Genomic DNA, 8386 nt, shown 5'->3' on the forward strand with positions numbered 1-8386 from the left:
TTGACATGTCAGTTTTGTGATGGTGTAGCAGCAAGACTCACTTTCAACTTGTGCTTAAAGTACATATTATAAACTACACACCAGTTTTAAATTGTGTTAATAGGCCAAGTAAAACCGGAGTTATGCTAAAATAAGTAAACCACAGCTTACAGCCACGGCTAACTCCAGGAGCCAAGGTAGAAAAGCCTTTTCTCTCGAGTCCAAAAGACTTTTTTTCACTCCAAAAATGCAGCTACAGTATGGAGCACTTAGGTTTTTCCAAAAGAAAAACCTAAGTGCCATCATTTGCATATTGAGAGTCTACAGAGGCTGATCATCTCCCCTCTCGGCTCATGGACCACTGTGGAAACATTGAGTTTTATGTCAAATCCACATGAATTCAATGACAGAAACTAATTTTCTCATTGCATCTTTGACTCATTTTGTCCAGCTGTAGACTGTTAGACTCTGTCCAATCAGAGCCAGGTATTGTGTAGTTGGTGCTTTTAATCAGTTTTCAGTTCATTAAATCCAAGTCTAAGGAACACAAAATGTCACTAAAATCATTCTATCCTTCTAAAATCTTTCAGAAAATCGTCAAAGTGCATCGAATCGAACCGTTTGCCAAATATCATAATACATATCGTATTATGATCAGAAAGTTGTATCGTGAGATTATTGTATCACTACACCCCTAGTAACATACTAGAAAACGCGTCCGATTCCTGCTAACTAGACCAGGTTTTATTCAAAAACTCGTTTTCCGAACTTGGCCATTGTGACAACACGTGCAACAAAAGTTTGAAGCACAAACACGGATCCATCCCCCTCCTCTCAGCATGCAACGTGTTGATGTGATTTGTGACTGCTTCCTGTTGTCTCCCTGCGTCTGCTCAACACTAGCCTCGACATGGAGCCATGCCGCACGGAATCTGCTTCTTCCTGACTCGTCCTTGTTCCACTTTACTGCCGCTCTGGTCAGGATTGCTTCACTGTAAAAACTGATACGCAGGAAACTCAAACATGTCTCTGGAGTGGAGAGGATCTGAGAATATCGCGCATGCACGCACACACACACACGTGACGGTGCTCTACGCAAGTCTGATGGAGTCATGGCTAATATATGAAGTCTAAACAGATATGTGAAAACAAGAAGGGGGAAAGTTTCTGTTTGCTGGCAGCGTGCCGTCCTTCTCTCCTGACAACAAGTCTTGAACCTGGAAGGACACGGAAACACATGCATCACAGAGCACCTGCGTTCACATGTTGTTTTTTTTCCCCCCAAACTGATCCTCCAAAGCATTAGGTTTTTGTTTTCCAGTTCACAGGAAATATGTTTTTAATTCCGTGATTTAGTCCAATTTCTTTCGGTTTACATTCACAATTAACAAATATTTGAGCTTGCAGGGAACTTTGGAGTCACACCAGACCAGGAAAAGCAAGCAGCAGCAAGTCCAAATCTACTGTTACATTCTTTCCTACCTTGCGAGCAAACTGGAAAGTACTGGCCAATTACACCAGGAAATGAAGTAGATTTTGAGAATTACTAAGTGATGTCAAATTTTTATGGCATGTGTGTTTTCCGTTCTGAACGGTGCATGTTTATAGGAATCAAGGGTGTGGAATTCATGGTGTTTCTCTGCGTCACAATGGCGACAATAATGTTTGCCATGTCAGCTGCATTCCCATTGACCATAGAAATGGGCTGATTTCTAACGATTTATCGCGTGAACAAGTTTATTCACATCATTTTTTTTTTAAATTTTGCGCTTCTTATTTCATGGAAACAACACAATTGCGAAATTGTGTTTTTGTCAGTATTAGCAGAATATTGAAACAGTGGTTTTACGCCTTGGTTCCTAGAGTTGAGTATGTATCACCACCAGGGGGCGCCTATTTCCTTTTCTTTTGTTGTAATCCTGTACAGAGTAAGAACTCGTTGTTTCCATGTTGTTGAGGCATGGTCCGTCTGTCTCATGCCTTATATGGCATGAGACAGACGGACCACTGTTAGTCTCATGCCTTATATGGAAATGGTATCATTGCACTCCAGAAGTGAAGGGGGCGCTATTTCCTATATTATCCACGGTCTCCCATTTTTATTTTTTTTGTTAAATCTGTAATATATTTTCACCTTTAGGAAAGAGTTCCACTCTCAGCATGTATTTGAACTTCCCTCTTTTACTTACTTCAGAGCAGCTCACGGTTTTTAACAAATTCCGTAGCTTTCTGTGTTCTCTTACCACCCCCACGCCACTAGAGGCAGTAGCAGGCCCGAAAAGATGCGACTAAGGAGCAGATTTAGAAGCATGAAAGCAGAAGCAGAAAGTTACGCCCCCTTCACTTCCGGAGTGCAATGGACTCTTTGCACCTCAACTTCCACGTTCGGGGAAAAGCGGCTCCATCGTTTCCGATCTATTGAAAATGGCATTTTACACTGGGTGTTTGCAGGGCTTGTCAAAGGTAACAGTGAATAATGTACATCGATCCGAAGCCCCAACAGGTAAGCTTTTAAGGTTTTAAGATATTCGCCTCGTTATATATTCACATATAGGAAGGTGAGTTTTAAATTCTTTAAATTTTGTGGCTAACATTAGCTTATGCTAATGGGCAATATTCTCTGACATTTGTCTTATAAAAATGAGCTATTTAAGTATCTAAACATTTTTCATTCATTCTAATCGACAATGTTTTTACCTTATTTTCAAGTCTATTACGTGCATTTAATATTAATGTCAGGACACTAACTACAGTAAACTCGGGGGGCGGGGGCAGATTATGGTTCAGGCCTTTTGCTTCCAAAGCCTGATGAAGTACAACAACCCAGTAGCTTAACTGTAGAGCAGCTCTGGTGTTGGAGTTCTAGTTCAGCTGAATGTTCAGGTTCAAAGTTGTTATTTTTATAAAAATATGTCCGTGTTCCTTAAGGTCTCCATGTTATTTTGTTTTATTAGTTTTGGATGCTCCTTGTAAAGCAGAATGGCGTTTACAGCAGCGTGTTAAGGCGGATCAGTTGCTCGGCTGTCTAGCTCTGCTCTCTCGTTTCCATACACTGGCTCTTTCAGGCATGTCATTTCCATGTTATTCCATGGAAATAACATAGAAGAAGATGATCCGGAGTGAAGTGAAGGCTCCAAACTTTTCTGTGTGGCGTTAGCTTTAACTGGTAGCAACAAATATTTACAAGCTACTGTCTTAATTCACCATCGCTTGGAAATCCATGAAAACTTAAAAGCCCGTTACATTAAGAAGACAACAAAAGGCATAGTATTGTTTTATTTGCATCTGAAATATGACTTTGTCTTTTCTAGCTGTCATTGTAACTGAAAGCAGAAAAAAGAGAGCCGCATTTGTGGATGCGATTGTGATGTCAGCGAGGCAGGTGCAAAGAGCCCATTGTCCCATTTCCTAATAATGGGACACTGTCACTTACGTTATTAGGTAAGTGACAGTGATTCTTGAAATATCGGGTGATACTGAGATACAGAGCAGTTCAACTCTTGTTACTTTTCTCGTGCATGAGAAGAGAAAGTAAGTTCAGTACCATGGAGATCCATCTTTACATGGATAAAGTGAAATAAGGTGAAAGTGTGGAATACTTCAACCGCGCGTTCTGCTGATTCGGGTTAGAGTGGCTAACCTCTGCTACTAACTCCTTTTCCAACCTCTCACCGCGCCGTCACAATGTCGACAAAACTTTGCGCAAATTAGGACTGAAAACGTCGCCACCATCACAACTCCGTGGAGGCCACTCTCCTCCGGAACGGCTCTTCTATGGAGACCAGGGGGCTTCAGTTGACTATTTCTGGCAGCTGTCACTCATTCCAGCGATTCCTCCTTTCCTATGGGCTTTGGCAGCGAAGGAGAATGCTGGACTATGTCAGCCACAGACGAAGGGCATTGGGTGCATGCGGGGAAACCCGGAGAGGCTCTCGCGATGTCTTGCCTCCAAAATCTCTCTTCATCGTTTTCATCTCTGTCCTCTAACATGTGACACTCTCTGGATGCATTTAAACGAGTGTTTAAGCCATTATGTCTGTCTCTTCACCATCCGAGAAGCGCCGTTTCTGTTCGGTACCTGCGCTTGACATTATCCGTATATTCTGACCGTTTTGCGCTGCCTCGTGTTTCCTCTTGAACTCTTATTACCAGACCTGGTACACTCATCAAATGCGAGTTGTCTTTGGCAGACGCCGCTTTACCTGGTCAAGAACACAGAAAGTTATTCTACACCAGCTGTAAATTACAGCTGTGGGACTATTTCTGTCAGATGTTTGGCTCCCAGCGGAGACTATTTTCGAGGCAAGGGCGCGTTTTTTTTTTTCTTTCCTTTCTGTTGCACACCGGTCCAAATAAATCTCCGAAATTATAGCCCACATCCATATTTTCATGTAGCTTAAAATAAAGCTGAAAATCTATCTTCGAAATGAAGACTGAAAGTCTGTCAGTCAGTCTACATCTCACAGTCACTGGGAGGAAAAGAGCTTTGAAGCAGACTCTTCAGCACTGATGGAAACTGACAGAGAAATATATTTACAACCTCAAATCAGACAATGTTCAGACGGTATGAAAATGACAAATTTGGAAAAGCTCTTTATGTATTGACTTTGACTCTAATTTCATTGCAGAGATTATGGAAATACGGCCTTTCATTGGTGTTTCTTGTCGTCTTCAATTTATTTGTACCGACTTGAGTAATTCAGGGGCTGCAATTAAATATGAAATATGTCGACATTGTTTTTAAAAGTTCATTGTGATTCCATCAGTGTTCGCGAAAGACTTCAGTCTCGATCTGAAGGAAGAAAGAAAATCTTGAGGTCGTCAACAAACAGACGAGCAAACAATTTCTCTTAAAAATAAAAGTCAAGGGAAGGGTTTTCTTTCCACGTACAGTTCAACAGGAGTTTAAAAAGTCTGAAGCTGTGTGCTCCAAACCTCTGAACAAAGTGATCATCCAGTCTGATGTCTGCAACACTTACTAAAGACTGCCGTGGCACGGAGAGGCCCAAATACCCTCTGTAAACTCAGTTACAGGTAATACAAAGGGTTCAGATTTTAGAACCAGGGTCATATAATGGAAAAATTAAAGATTAGCATAAAAAAAGAGTGTATACGCATTATTTTCCCTCTGCTGTGGCACACTGCGCTAAATCAACCTATGTTTCATTTTGTTACCAAAATGTTATACTGCCGCAGTGTAACAGCTCACTGAACACGACTAAATTCAACATTTCCAGCAGGCAAAAAAATTATATGAGGGCAAAAAAGAATAAAAAAGAAACATTTTTATATCTATCTTACAAAGCATTCACATTCACATTCGAGAGAAAAAAAGGGCTAATGTTCCACGGGCATGACTGAACACTTTAAAATGTTGACCTCAGGTGTGATTGAGCTGTGGGCTGACCCAGCCCTGCTAATCCCGCTCTGATGAGAAGATGACCCACATCATGTCAGACCCATTCCCAACTCATCTGCTCCTTTGTGACAGCAGGATCAGGCCGCCTGCAGCCAAGGTGGGGCTCCGTCGAGGCTCGGACATCCCTCACAAAAACCACTGATTCAGCCGCTGATGCAACAACGGGCCCAAACCATCGGAGGCTCTGGGTATGGCGCGAAACGCTAATCGACGTATCACTAGACGGGATCTGAACAATTCAGGAAGCAGGGGAGTTTATTATAATCCGTAAAAAAGCAAGCAACCTTTCCACAGCTGTCACAGAACACTAACTTTACGTCTTTTTTTATTGCTGTCCAATTACCGGCTACCGCTATAGTATCTGAAAGTGTTTTTACAAGTTGTCAGAAAGCTGCTTTCCTAGCGGTTCGTCATCTCAGAGGGTCCCCAGCATTTTGCTCGATATATCCTCTGGCTTTTTCCGCCGCTCCCTACCTCTCACTCTACCCTCCTCCCGTCTCCACAGATGGGATTCACATTTGGCGTTTTTGGACATTTTCTTAATGCGATATTATGATACAGCATCTGAAGCCATTTACTCCCTGTCACCACCTCTAGTGTGGACCCAAGCTGAGTAAGCTGAGCAGGAGCTGTCAGATTTTGTCCAGGTGAGTTATGGCCATTTAATATGACACTGCCCGCTGTGGTGATCATTTACAATGCCTGAAAGTCTACTCAAAACACAAACTGTGCTTACGTGGGTCTTTTTGTCTCTTTCTCCAGGAGCCTGTTGGTGGTGTATAAGTTTTCACTCCCTCCTGCTGCTGGCCGTAAATCGCCTCTGTCGAAGGTGGGTGTGCGTGTGTGTGTGCTAAAAAGAACAGAAGGTGAAAAATTTTAAGGTCAGCCGAGGTCCTTCAGGTAATTGCACTTCTTAAACTTTTGACCCACTAAGCCCTACTTAGTGTGGAGCAGCTTGCTCCCCGTTTTTCCCCCCCGAGAGTTTTGACTCCGCATACCAGGACGTTGTGTGTGTCTACATGTGGGCGTTGTACTTGATCCAATGACTCTGTCAGCGTGTGCTGTAACCTCACACATCCAGTGTTATTCTTTTCCACCTTCTTGTTTAGTCAAGTGATGTAAAACACTAGTCTGGTAAAAAGCAGGGCCTAGTTCTACGCTTTATACGAAGGGTCTGGGCTCTCGGCTTTTGAGAAACGATGGCTTGCTGAAGGCGTGAAAGTTTAAAATTTTACCCTATTGATGACGATTACACTTTATGCCTGCAATGCGCCTGTTTGACGCTATGAAGCTTACCGGAAAGTTCTTTCACTTTAAACAACCATCGTCCACTACAAAGAAAGAAGTTCCGAGCTGAAAGAGGCAGCTGTTGACGTTAATTTGATATTTGGAGGTGTGGCCAGCATGGACTCAACGGCTTCCTTCAAACGTCTTCAGCTGTCATCGTTGAAATTGGGTAGATACCAAGAGTTAGCCTACGATTATAAAACAGTGCAGAAAACTTATGTCATCACTTACAACTTCGCCTTCTGTTCACTCATTGGCCTGGTTGAAATTGTACTGAAGGAATCCAAGTGAATTTGAGAAAGCCCAGATCAAAAAATGATGAGAAGAGATCTTACACAGTATGCAAGGAAATCAAAACTTGAATGTGCTTTTAAACCTTACCTAACCATTATTTATCATTTAAAACAACATACAAAACCAATCTCCTGTACAGTACTCTAGTGCATAGCAAAATTAAAGCTGCAGTAACTTTACAAAATATATGTTGTTTACATATTTATATAAAACTGCCACCATGGAAGATCTTAGCACTGTCAACCATTCTATGTATGTGTTGATAGCTCAACGTACTAAAGCCGTTGAAACAACTCGTCATTCCAGAAAAATCAGTGGCCATGCTAACATGCTTTAGCATTTAGGACAATCTCCGTTGTGGTGAATGAGCTGTAGCATTGCCGAAAGCAAGGGACAGGGTGTGAGCAGTGCGTTGATAAGCATGATTTGCAGCGCTAAGACCCTCCTCCTGGTCCTCCAGTTCTACAGGAAGCTCCTGTAGAACTGTAGGTTCTACAGTCGGATTTACAGTCACCTACAGTCTGCAGTCTGTAGAACCTCAGGGAGAAGGCAGAGGAGCCTCACTATATGTCTCATACTATATTGTCACAACATGGTGACAGTTTTAACAAATATGTTAAAGTTATAAAAGTTACATAATCAGCTTACCCTTTACACATATAGACATATATTTTTTTCCGCAAATACCACAAAACCCCTTTAACATTTAGTCCTAGTCATTCTCTGGCGACAGGCCCAGTCCACGCCTGGTCTTATGTATCCCACACTTAAGGTTTTTGGCCGGGTCGGACACTTCCAGCAGTGCGGAGTCTTCCTGATGAGAAAGGACTGTCAAGATGGATCTTTATGCCGTTGGTGAAAATGGTCCCTGAACTGCGGCGCAGCAAGCGGGGCGACTGATGAAATGCAGTGTAGCGCAATGATTTGGCAGCAGCCAAGCACACAGTCTCACAGAGGGTATGACTTTCAGAGTTTTATTAGCTTTCCATTGATCGTAGTCAGTCTATTTTACATTGCGGGCTGTTTTTATATTGAGTTTTGTAAGAGTGATTAATGTAGACGTTACCATTTAGATCCGACTGGAGGCCCCATTGCGATTGTTGCCATGTTCTACTGACATGCAGCCACTCGACTGTCATGTAACCGGACAGTTTATGAGGGAGGATCAGTGAAATGTTCTCTGGGTGGATTTGTTACTTGTGCAGCAAACTTGACTGATTTTCTTGCTGATGCTTAGTGTTTAGTCCTAATATTAAACTTCTGTCTTCTGGTAGCTCAGTGTAGTGCACAAAAGTATCATATCATTTATTGTGATAAATTTCTTATCATAAGATCTGCATTTATCATTACAACAATAAATTCCAAATAATGATGTTTGAATCCGCCTAAAGCTGTCTGTATTGTCAG

This window comes from Poeciliopsis prolifica, unplaced genomic scaffold (assembly GCF_027474105.1).
Source record: "Poeciliopsis prolifica strain line A6 unplaced genomic scaffold, Auburn_PproV2 SCAFFOLD056, whole genome shotgun sequence".
Lineage (NCBI taxonomy): Eukaryota > Metazoa > Chordata > Actinopteri > Cyprinodontiformes > Poeciliidae > Poeciliopsis > Poeciliopsis prolifica.